This window comes from Dermacentor silvarum, chromosome 9 (assembly GCF_013339745.2).
Source record: "Dermacentor silvarum isolate Dsil-2018 chromosome 9, BIME_Dsil_1.4, whole genome shotgun sequence".
In the NCBI taxonomy this organism is placed as follows: Eukaryota; Metazoa; Arthropoda; class Arachnida; order Ixodida; family Ixodidae; genus Dermacentor; species Dermacentor silvarum.
The window spans coordinates 10569096-10582065 of NC_051162.1; positions in this window are offsets into that span (position 1 = coordinate 10569096).

A 12970-nucleotide genomic window follows, 5' to 3' on the forward strand; every position below is an offset into this window, starting at 1 on the left:
GGGATTTTACCATGTGTGAAGTAGGGCGAAATTAGGTGAATATCAAAGTGATAAAGTTTCTGCTCTACAGGAAGGTTCACTCCGTTTACTCAGCTAGGTTGGTACGACAGCATAATGTGGCAAACAGCACGAAAACAGGGCTAGTGGCATCTTCGGGTGGTTGTGTTCGAGCACTTGCCCTAAGGCACTCCTGAAAGACCGATCTTGTTCGGATGGTCAGAAAGGGGCACTCTGGCTACAGTTGGATGAACCTTTCTAATTGTCCAGCTCCAGATCAGAGCGCCGATAAGAATCTGGTCGGTTTCTGGTCACATGATCCGGCCGTTTTCTATGATTGGGCTGGCTAAGGGGCACTTCCACTCCATGTAATCACGGCGATGACGATTATCATTATCACTGGTGGTGGCACTGGCTGTGTTACCGGAAGTTACACTCAGCTTTTGTTTCCTTCCATCTCACTGCTTTGAAAAGAGCAGCTGGCTGTTCGGTTGGTGCAAGATATCTCCTACTTGGAACCGGAGTACTGCCAGAATCGGTCCGCTCTCCATTCGAGAAACACCGTAAAACTGAATTTGACGCTTGTCAAGCGAGCGTTTGCGGCCGTTGCGCACGCAAAACAACACAGTATTGCCCTAAGTTCCCAGCGCCACGGCTGTGCTACAGCCGCTCGATCGAGAGGCCGTGGCTGTGCCAACGTGTTGTGTTCGGACTGATCGGACTGTTTTGCTCCAAGTGTGTTGTTTTTAACCGCTGTACGGACATGTTCTGTGGCTAGTGTCACGCCTGACTTTTTTTTTCTTTCCTCCGGCTGTGCGCACGTGGATGTTCGGACTGTTTTTTTTGCTCGCTATCTCCGAATGTTTTGTTTTTAACTGTTGTACGCACGTGTTCTGAGGCTAGTGCTAGGCCTGACTTATAAACATGCGGGTCACCAATTTGTGGGAGGCGACGCAAACAGGTAGCCGCCGTGCCCACGGTTTTTTTACACCGGCCAACCATGGTACCGCTGGATCGTGGGAGCGGGCGATACCATGGCTGCTCGCCATTCGAAGCCTAGCGGATGGACAGTCTCTCCGCGCTGATAATGCCTCTACCATAGTGACATACGGGCTTCGTTCACTTCCCACTCAACACATATTGGTTTATAAGCCGTCTTCAGACGTCTTGAGAAGATTAGCAAAATGTATTGAAAACCATTTTGAATGTTTGCAAGACGTTCTGGCAAGATATTAAAAGCTTCGTTAAGACATCTTGCCAAGACTGGTGGATGGCTTAGAACGTCTTGTAGCCATCTCTAAGATCGCCTAATGCACCGCCAAAATTGGGATATCAGACGTCTTACAGGGCGTTCTGAAGACGTCTTAAAGACATCTAGAGGACGTTTTACAACACGTCTCGTAGACGTTTTATAATTGGCTAGAAGAATTCTTGCAAGTCATCCTGGAAACATTCTAAAAACGACTACGGAACGTTCTGCTGGACATTTTGAGGATGTCTTGAAAACGTATTCAAATGCTTTAAACATCGTCTGGTAAACGAAGGCATGGCCTTTTCTAGTGACTCTTATTTAGCTAATTCAGCCCTATTTTTGATGATGACATTTGTACAAGCCATTTTAAAGCTCCAAAGCGGCAGCACAATGTCTCATTTGAGTGTTTTGACACCCATTCAACTGCCGCAGAATTTTAAAACTTACAATAGAACAAACACCTGTCAGGCATGTCAATTCATGGTGGAAGAGTCCAAGGGGAAACAAGCACGAAGGCGGCTGTTCCCGATTTGGCAGCAGCAAGAATCTAATAAGCTGAATAGGTTCCTGCCCAACAAAATGGCACTTTGCTTGCTGCCTGCAACGGCATACTCTGTACGCTGGAATCCCCCATGATCAGTTTAGTTAGTTTTTCAACAGATTACCACATTGCATATGAAATTAGAGCAGTTCACCGCACTACGCTGCTATATTTTTTCTATTTAATTTTACCATGCACACAATTGGATGAGAAACACAGAACACTGCCATTATTCCTTAGATCACATTAATTGGTAGTCTGCCAACACTGCAAAATGACCACACAAAGCAATAGGAATGCTCTCAGTTCTTGCATTCTTGAAGACGGTGTGGTCATTCCAACAGTACCAATATCCACGGTCAAATTTGTACACCTCACTGCAGCGTTGATTGTACAAAACCTTTGAAATAAACATGTGGATTCCAGGTCCACATTTGACTTAATACTTTATTGCAAAAATGAAGGGCTTTCATCAATTTTTAATAAGCCAAATTATAAAGTGAGCCACTACACAAGCAAACATTTACTAATGAACATTGCTAAAAAGTATAATGCACAAAGCAAGCAAAATGAAAAACGTAAACACGACACAGCAGCTCATTCTGACCACACAGTTACATAAGCAAGACACTGGAAAAAGCATAATGCACATATCAAGGGAAAAAACTGTCAGCTCTTCCACTGGGGTGGAGATGGAAGACCAGCGAAGCTGTACTATGGTGGGAATTATGTGTTTCCAATTATGACTATAAATTAAGATGTGCTGGTGTAATTGGTTATTTGAACTATTAAAAATGATAAATATATATGATCCGGTGGTTTTCATTTATTTAGTGACCACAGGGACCACAGGGCTGTCCAACGGGCCCGCGACGCGGCGGAGAGGCGCGGCCTCTCTGTCCCGACGTGGGAGCGGCCCGCTGCGCGCTAGCGCGCGCCCTAAAGGACACTAATAAAGTTCATCCATCCATCCATCCATCCATCCACAGGGACCATGGCCTTATGGTCGCTACGGTACACCGCCATAGGGTGTACGGCAAAGGTTGGCACGTTCTTCATATACACGTCACCAAAGCCGTGCACGTTCGGTGCTAACGCGGGCATAACACCGCCGCCGTCGACAACAGTTGTGCGCGTTGTTTGTGTGACCGCACACAACCGCTGTCTAAACGCTGGCTACGTGACGGAATGGCTAAACGCCCTTGTCGACACTGTTAGGGAGAGGCGGGCGAGAGCCCAAAAATAGTCGGCGGCACAGGCCGGCAGGGCTGCGCGCATGCGCCGCAGAGGGAGAGCGGGCACGCACACGCGAAGTCTAGGGCAACGTTTATAGATACTTACTATAAACGTTGGTTTAGGGTGCCTCGATGCCCTCCTCGGAACGCCAACTTGACCGGCGGAGCGAGCGGACGCACTCAACATCGGCTCCGTAAATTTCGACTCGGAAAGGCGGTTTAATTTTCGACCTAGAATGGTCTGACTCCAGCTGCAATCGGTCAGTGAAGGTGTTCTACACCCGTTTCCACCATTTCATGGCCAATTCTGGCCCGATCTTCAAGTCCTGAACCTGAACTCTTTCCTGCTTCGAGCCGAACGCGGACCGCTAGGCCTCGCGTTCATCGAGCGGCGGTGGCACGAGAAGGACTTCGGCCATCACCTCCAAGCGTGCGCTTGGATTCTCTGCGAGCAACGCGCTCCAGGAATTGCACATGCCCGAGTGTTTTGCAATTTACACGTGCCACGTGTTCGCCGCTGTGCGTGCGCCTTGTGTGTCAGGTGTCCACGCTCCGCGGGTGCGCGTCGTACTTGCACCCGGTGCTGTGCCACGTGCATTTTGTGCACTACGTGAGCGTCGGCCTTCTCTCGTGCACGTGCTCGCGCGGTGTTTGTGCAGCTTGCAGTAGCCCGTTCCCGTGTCCCGCGAAGCCCACGCGATATGGCGGAGTTCGCGGCAACCTACTGCCGACCTTCCCGCAAGGGACATCGGCGTTCGGCAAGTGCGACGCTCGACATGCTGCAGTCCTTGGGCCTTGAGCTTCGGCATCGCGATACCGCACGGGCAAGGCCTGCGGACATCGTCGACCAGTGGGTGGTGAAGCGCGGCGCGGCCACCCAGCGCCGATCTGCCCGGTTGCGTCTGTCGCTGATGTTCCGGTCCCATCGGGAGAGGTCCCAAATGATCTCCTCCAGACCACTCCAGCTTCCGCGACACTACAGCTCACGGATACCTTCGAGCCAGTCACGGTGGAACTCCCCGTTACCTCCGACGAGGAGGTCATGGACGAGTCAACCTCCCGGAAGCGTAGCCGAGACAGCGAGGACGAGGAGGAGGTTCCCAAGCAGTCGAAGGGCCTCGGTGCCCTTCCCGACTCAAAGCGGAAGCCTTTGACTCCTCCATCGGGCTCTGCTGCTGGCGAACGAGCTCCAGATGCAGCGACGGCGGTGACCGGCGCAGTGGGGCCTGCAGCTACCACCCCTACTGCAGAAAAGACCGCATCAACTGATGTTCCTGGGAAGTCGGCTACTACCCTCACTGGAGTTACTGCTTCCCTGGAGACGGCAGAACCTCGCCAGCCTGAGCCTCACCGAAAGGTGCCGCAACATAGTGCAACTGACTTCCTGAATAGGAATCGGCAGTAAGCCATAAACGTTGCAACGAAAAAGCAGAAGAAAAAGAAAACAGCAAAGGCCAAGCGCTCCCCTCCGGCTGGCGCACCCCTCGCTGGTTCCAGCTCTTTGTAGGATGCTTCAACGTCTACCCCAGCAACCCCACCCCCCTCTCCCACAGCAGGCTGACCACAGATAGCCGACGCCTGAGGCCATGACCAGCCGGGCGAGGGCCCACGAGCCTGCTGGCAGCACCCCTGAGGTTGCTGATGACTTCAGCCTGGAGATGTCGCGCGCATCCCGCCGTCGCACCAGAGCCACCGTGGCCCTGGCCTCAGATCCTGCCGCAGGAACGGTCTTGTTCCGGCCCTCTGAGAAGGGCGGCTTCTTCGTGAAGGAATCGCGCCTTGCACTGGCTAGTGCACTATCGTCTCTTCAGGGAGTGACTGCGGTGTGCGTAAACGCGAAAAGGGATGTGGTTGCCGCGGACGCAGCGTCAGAGCTGCCTTGATGTGCTGCTGGCCACCACCGAACTCCGTGGCATCCCTGCTGCGGCCGCTTACCCGTGGATCGCACGCGGAGCACAGGGTTTGTTCACAGAGTCAATGGAACGCACAGCGAAGCTGAGCTACTGGAGGGCATCCAGAGCAGAATTCCCGTTCTTGCTGCCACCCGACGGGAGAGCACGGTAGTCCTCCGGTTCGCCGGCCCGCTGCCTCCTGAAAGCGTCAGCATTTTCAAGCTCCGCTTCGCAGTGCGGCCAGCCCGCCCCCGGCCGCTCCAGTGCCAGCAGTGTGGACGCCTCGGTCACGTGGCAGCCACATATGTAAATGGCCCAACAGCTGCAAGAACTGCAGCAACCGGGCTAGCTGCCCCAACTGTGGAGGCAACCACCCTGCCTGTACTCCTGCCTGCCCCAGATGGCAGGAGGAACACAAGGTGGCCACCATACTGGCGGCTTCCTCAGTTCCACTGTCCAGGCCCGCAGTCCGGACGACGGTACGAGAGGGCACCCCTGCAGCCAAGCCTGCCAGCACTTATGCTCAAGTTGCTGCTGGCCCCCGGAGACCAGGCACCCCCCCCCCCCCCCGCACTCCAGTCTGCCGCGGCCCCCTCTAAGTAGCCTACCACCCCTGCTGCTCGACCACCAGCCAATGCAGTACAACCCTTGGCGACTCCTGCCGCTGACCCGAGACACGCCATCATCGCCTCCCTGCAGCTCACTCTCCGAGCAATGGGTGAGCTCCTCCCAACGGACAGCCCGCCGAAACCCTCTGCCTCCAGGCTGGGGGACTGCAGGGAGACAAGAACCACCATGGCTAGTGACCGAGGGAACAACCGACGCCCTCGAGTGCTGCAGTGGAACGCGAATTCACTGTGGTGGCGGCAGGCGGAGCTGTGTTTATAACTACTGCAGGAGGACTACGACGTGCTCGCCCTGCAGGAGGTGTACGTAACGGCTGGAGCTCTACGCTTGCCAGGGTATGTGGGTCACCTAAGTACCACATCCTGCACGCTGGACACGTGCAACGAGGCACCCTGCTGGACGGCCGGCCATGTCCAGGGAGCTGCCCGATGTGCCGTCTACATTCGGGCGAGTATCCCCCATGCTGTGCTCCCTGTGGATGATCTGGCCGGTGGCGCGATGGAGTGCTGAGCGGTCACTATCCGCATAAGCTTGTGCGGCACCACAGTGACCAGCGTATACATCCGCCCCCGTCTCGCCTGGAATGCCTCCAGCTTCCTGCCGCTGGCAAGCCGCCTCGGGAAAGACTTCCTCCTGCGTGGGGACATGAATGCCCACACACAGCCTGGGGTGGAAAACGCTGTTGCACTCGTGGTCGTGCCATCGCGGACATCAGCCTACGTGCAGGTCTCCCGACCTACGTCCGACGAGATGTGCGCACGGCAATAGACCTCAGTCTCGCGACTGAACGCAGTGCGTCCACCTGGACAGTTTGTCCAGACACCTGGGGGTCCGATCATTTCCCCGTCATCCTCTCTCATGACGCTGGTCGGGCCCCCCGGAGTAGGGTCTGTTCTATGGTGAAGTGGACCCTCTTCAGGAGACACTGCACAGGCGATCCAGCAGATGGCGACTTCCTCCAGCACATAAAAAACAGCGCCACGGCAGCCACCATAGTGACGCGAGTGCAGCCAGGACGCCCTGTTGCTGACCTCCGGCAGTTGAATCTCCGGGCCTCAAGGAGGAGGGCAGAACGTCGGGCCATCCGCACGGCCGACCAGGAGGATTGGACACACCTGTAGCGCTGCACTGCCGATCCGAGCAGCATTGCATGTGTAGCGTGCGTCGGAAAATGTCGTCCGACTATTACTAACTGAATGAACAAGCGTTGTGTGAGCGCGCACAAACAAACATGAATAGATCACACTGAATGACTGCAGACAACGACTCTAAAACGCTGGCAGCAAGCGCATACGTCGCAGCGGGCGAAGTACGTGCGGTCTATCGCTTCAACGGAAACTGAGCGGCGAATGCACAGAGCATAGAAATGTCAGAGCCGTGTGGAGATAAAAAACGGTGCGGGCGAGCGACAAGCCCCCCCCCCCCCCCCCCCCCCGCTCCCTCCGGCGCTCGCTCTCCGCTTCCTTGCTTGCGCGTGGGAGATTGAGTGCGTTCGCTCTCCGTGATAGCGTGCGTCCCCGCACGCTTCCGCTCGGGCATACGGCGCGCGGCGAAGATTTTATCTACACGGAACCTCACGGCGACGGCGACGCCGACGGCAGAAATCCGGTTGAAGGGCCCATATAATGGCTATCGCAATAAAACTTTTTATTACTCGTTACGTGGAGCGCCTTTTGTCTCTGCCTGGGCCCCTCCATGCTGGTCAAGCTCCGGACCAACCCCCCCCCCCCCCCCCCCACGCCCCCATGGTCCTGGATGCACGGTATTTAAGAACACCGAAAGCACAGTATACACGAGCGGTCAAGGATCCCTCGCCCATAAGAACGCGGCCGCGAGAATCGTACCCGCGACCTCGTGCTCATGCACAGCAGAACCCCTTGGCCACTGACAGCCACCGCGGTGGTTCATGTTTACAGCTGCTTACAGTTGCAGCAAGACAGGTGACGTTCCCTGTCACCCATTACCACACCACGAGGACAACGGACTCACATGTTCGTCTGCACCGATCCATTTTTTTGAGAGCCGTCGTAGAGCAGCGGTGGCGACCCTGCCCTTGTCCTGTTGGTCAAGTGGAGTCTGTGAAATATTTAGGTGTAGTATATGACGGTTCCCTCAGCTGGCTCGGCCATATTGACCATATAGTTAAAAAAGGAGTGAGAGCCGTTGGTATGCTTCGTAAGCTGTGCAACAGTCGGTCCGGAATGCGGAGAGATCCACTTTTAATGATATATAAAATGTATGTGCGGCCAATTTTAGAATTTGGATGTGTATTATTTTCTGGTGCGCCAGCTTATAAATTATGTCCCCTTGTTCTGCTTGAGCGGGAAGCCCTACGACTGTGTTGTGGATTACCCAAATGTGTTGCCAATAACATACTACACCAAGAAGTCAGGTTGCCCTCAATATTGTGTAGATTTCGTTTACTGACGGTGCAAACAATCTTAAAATTGTGTGAATCCCCTATTACAAGATTAGAATACTTATTCATTTCCCAGCCTGCACTATTCTTCGGAATACACTGGCCTCGTTTTCATACACCCCAGGTGGTCTTCGTACAAACATAAATCAATCCCTTAAATGTACGTATCTGGGAGGTGCCGTCTATTTGTGATGTGCGAGAAAACCTACAAATCATATATGATGACATCTACCCAAACAACGCAAAACTCCTTTCTTATAATATATTAAACGGCCTATTACAAGACCATTTATTAAGTTTATCAATAAGTACGGTCATTGCGACAGACGCCTCACAGTGTGAAGAAAAGTCTGGAATTGGCATTTTCTCTCCTGCTCTAGATTGTTCATTCGCAATCAGGATTCCGGACTTCTTTTCCGTATTTCTGGCTGAATTTCTAGCTGTAGTTCTAGCCCTACGCAAACTAAATTCATCAATATCAGCGGTAGTAATAATAACAGATTCTTTATCTTTATGTTCCTCGCTCACATCAAATAGTGTCACTAACCTTTTACGTACATTTCATTTTCTAGTGCCTGCCCACATAAGTTTAATTATATTGCTTTGGGTGCCTGGACATAAAGAATTAGTCATGAACGAAATGGCTGGCAGTCTCGCGAGAGCGGCCCTCAGTGGCCCTGTATTACGATTACTTCCTACAATAGCTTACCTAACGACTACTAGATTCAGGAGATATTCAATTATTCAAGACTTCTTGAACCCGGCTGTAGCTAATTTCTCAGAATATCGACACCTCCTATTCCCTTGGCCCAAAAATTCCTTTCACACCAGAAAAACTGAAGTCATCTTTACCCGATTACGTTGTCGGGTACCAATATTAAACTTCTATCGTCACAGGGCTGGTCTTGTGCCCTCCCCTCTGTGCCCATTCTGTGGAGAAGATGAAACAATAGATCATTTTTTCATATTCTGCCGACGTTTTTCTTCTTTAAGGAAAAATATTCTAGAATCAAAATTTACACAGCTTGGTTTAAGCTTTTCTATTCTAAACATCCTTTATTTAGGAGCCTCCTCTCTTGGAAAGTGCCACAGGGACATTTGCTCAGCCGTGGAGGAATTTATAAATGCTTCAAATAGATTTTCTTGAATTCTTAAATATTTTATTTTTGTTCATTTTCTCCATTTAGCTTTACCGATTTTAGTATTAAAAAAGATTGCCTAATCCCATCCAAATCTTGGCCAATCCCCCGCAGTGGGTATGCGCCATCAGATAAGGCATACCATACCATACCATACCATACCATACCAATCTTGGCGGCGGTCAAGCGGTTCAAGCAGGAGCAGCGTGCAGCTGTCGAGAACAGTCGCGGTCAGCCATGATTTCGCCCGCGTCCCCGACCAGCTGATCGGCTCCTGCCTCGGGAGTGGTCAAGTATCGGGCGGCAGTATTATACTGTTCGTTTAACGTCTCGGTTGTCCTTTTGACTTATTTATTGTTTTTTTCTTCACCTTTCGGTTTATTGTGTCGCCAGTGTAAGCAAGTCAGACTAACCTGATGCCTCTTTCTTCCCCCGGTCAAGGGCATCTTCTATCCCTCCCCGAGAGTGGCCGATAGACTCATTTTTACTCAGTGGCAACAAAAGTGTCCCTGTGGCTCTTGTGCCTACAAATGGGGTATCGATACAGATGAAGAATCCGAAAGCGATTCAGGTGGAGCTTCGAAAGGCCTCCTCCCAGTTCCAAAAGATCACCGAGGCCCGCCAGTTTGGTCGCGGTGGTATGCTTTTCTGTTCATCGGACCAGGAGTGCGTTCGAGACCTTCTAAACTATTCTGAATTTGCATCGAATCCGGTGAGCCCGTTTATTCCACCACACCTTGCATGCTCGAAAGGCTTAGTCCGTGAGGTCGACGCGAGCCTGGACCCCTCAGAAGTGCTAGACTTGTTTTCAGTTGCTGGAGCGGTATCCGTATAGCGGTGCAGCCGAATTATGTAGAACAAGAAGTCACCAACGGAGTCGGTGATTGTTACGTTCGCGGGAACAGTTTGTCCAACTGAAATCAAGGTATCGCCCCTGATATACAGAGTAGAGCCACTTTCCCCAAGACCACTACAGGGCTTGAAATGTTGGCGCTACGGACACACTATAAAAGGATGCAGGTCGGTTACTCGATCCCGCCTATGTGGAGAGAATCACGAAAACATAGAATGTAAGTCTCGGGAAGAAAACTGTTGCCTATGTAATGAAGCACACCCTGCAGACTATTCGAACTGTTCTGCGAAGGAACGAGAATTAAGAATACTAGAAGTGGTGGAACGCAGATGATGCTCACGTAAGGCAGCAGTTACAGAGGTTCAGGGAAGATCCCAGGCTACGCAGGCGTAACAACTCGTCGCACTGCTAGTATGGATGTTTCTCTATCCAAGGCCATAGCAGAGGCAGTAGCGGAAGCTATATATATGGAAAAGGCTATGGAACGACTTGCAACAACTCTTTTTGAGTCCTTGGCACAAATGATGTCTAGCCAGATGGCGCAGGTCATTGGTGCAGCCTCTACCCAAGCTCCTGCACCCCAGGTTACAAATGTACTAAACCTAACGCAAAAACAAACATCGTCGTCAAACTCGTTAGCTGACTCCCCGTGCGCAGGACCTCCTACTCATGTAGACCAGACGGAACCGGAACCCCTAATGGAAGATTATGAAGACTACCAGGATGTAGACATGGAACCCAAAAACATGGAACCCAAAAGTCACACCTACCGCCACTAGCTGTAGGTGTGAGGGAAAGCGTGCGAGGGTGAGCCTAGAGTGTACTAGACCATATTCTAGTAGACTCTAGGTGAGCCGAAAGGTATAGTGGCTTGCTGCGCGCCGTTTTCTCTCATGCTGAGTTGTGCGCGCATAGAGGGGAGGGAGCGGGGCGGGGACTGGGGATTGAAGGTGAGCGCGTGGTAACATGATCAAGCGCGCAACCATAGAGCGGACACTCCCATAGAGCCTAAAGTCCCTATATAGGGATTTTAATAGAGCCCAGCGGCTGAATTGATGGCAGCGCGCCAAGCGGTCGGCATCAAGCACTTCCGTTTTCGGTTTTCGGCGCGCGCATTTTGAACGCTAGCTAACACGCCGGCTGCGTTTTATTGCGATAGCAATTATATGGACACTTCAACCGGATTTCTGCCGTCGGCGTCACCGTCGCCGTCGCCGTCGCCGTGAGGTTCCGTATAGATAAAATCTTCGCCGCGCGCCGTATGCCCCAGAGGCAGCGTGCGGGGACGCGCGCTATCACGGAGAGCGAACGCACTCAATCTCCCACGCGCAAGCAAGGAAGCGGAAAGCCAGCGCCGGAGGGAGCAGGGGGGGGGGGGGGGCACTTCTCTGCCAACAACCGCGCTCGTCGCTCGTCCGCACAGTCTCTTATCTCTCCCACGCGCAAGCAAGGAAGCGGGAAGCAAGCGCCGGAAGGAGCGGGGAGGGGCGCACCTCTACGCTGCCAACAACCGCGCTCGTCGTTCGACCGCACCGTCTCTTATCTCCACACGGCTCTGACCTTTATGCGCATTCGCCGCTCAGTTTCCGTTGAAGCGATAGACCGCACGTACCTTCGCCCGCTGCCAGCGTTTTGACAGTCGTTGGCTGCAGTCATTCAGTGTGATCTATTCATGTTTGTTTGTGCGCGCTCACACCACGCTTGTTCATTCAGTTAGTAATAGTCGGGCCACATTTTCCAACGCACGCTACACATGCAATGCTGCCCAGATCGGCAGTGCAGCACTACAGGTGTGTCCCTTCGCACGCGCTGCCCACGGTAAGCGCTTCTCATCAACAGCACCGTTTCACACGCACCTTCTCGTGGTCATCGAGTCTCTCTTCATGTCGGTCTACTTACGCCGCAGCACACCTGCTTACTTAATCCAGCTCATGTTTACTACAATTCATATTGCTACCAAAGCCGCTCACCTTACTTCGTATGACATTGCTGTGTTGCTATCGCATTCATCGCTTCGCCCTTAGGGCGAAACTGTGACATTTTTTTTGTTTTTTATTTGCCCGACCGCGCACGGTCTTCGAGGGGAATCGATTTATTATTGGGTAAAAATGATTGCGAACGAACTTGGTGGGCTCGGCGGCTGTGCACAGACGCGGACCGCTAATCCTTTCACTCTTGTCATGCAGGTGTTTCATCGCGCATTCGTGCGCCTGTTGCTTCCAGCCTTAGTGACAGCTTCCCTGGCAGCCCCGCTGCAATATCGTGCTTGGTCAGGTGAACATGACAGGATTGCCTGTACCCATCCCTGATGTGCACCTCTGGATTTACACCGCATTTAAAGCCCCTGGATTTCGTCGGGAGCGGCAGATCGGCGTTTTCGATGACACCGCTACCGAAGACGGTGGTGCTCGATGCAGCGTGGACAAACCTGTCGTCATCAGCATCAACTCCCCGGTCAACTATAAAAGAGCAAGCAATACCGGTGGCGCCTTGTGGGCTCGGCGGCTGTGCACAGCCACTCTTGCCATCCAGTCACTCTTGTCATGCAGGTTAGTAAAGCTTAGTCTTTTATTGCGATAGCAATTATATGGACACTTCAACCGGATTTCTGCCGTCGGCGTCGCCGTCGTCGTCGCCGTCGTCGTCGCCGTCGCCGTCGCCGTCAGGTTCCCTATAGATAAAATCTTCACCGCGCTCCGTACGCCCGAGCGGAAGCGTGCGGGGACGCGCGCTATCACGGAGAGCGAACGCACTCATCTCCCACGCGCAAGCAAGGAAGCAGGAAGCCAGCGCCGGAGGGAGTGAGGGGGGCGCACTTCTACGCTGCCAACAACCGCGCTCGTCGTTCGTTCGACCACACCGTCGCTTATCTCCACACGGCTCTGACCTTTATGCGCCGTGCATTCGCCGCTCAGTTTCCGTTGAAGCGATAGACCGCACGTACCTTCGCCCGGCGTTTTGACAGTCGTTGGCTGCAGTCATTCAGTGTGATCTATTCATGTTTGTTTGTGCGCG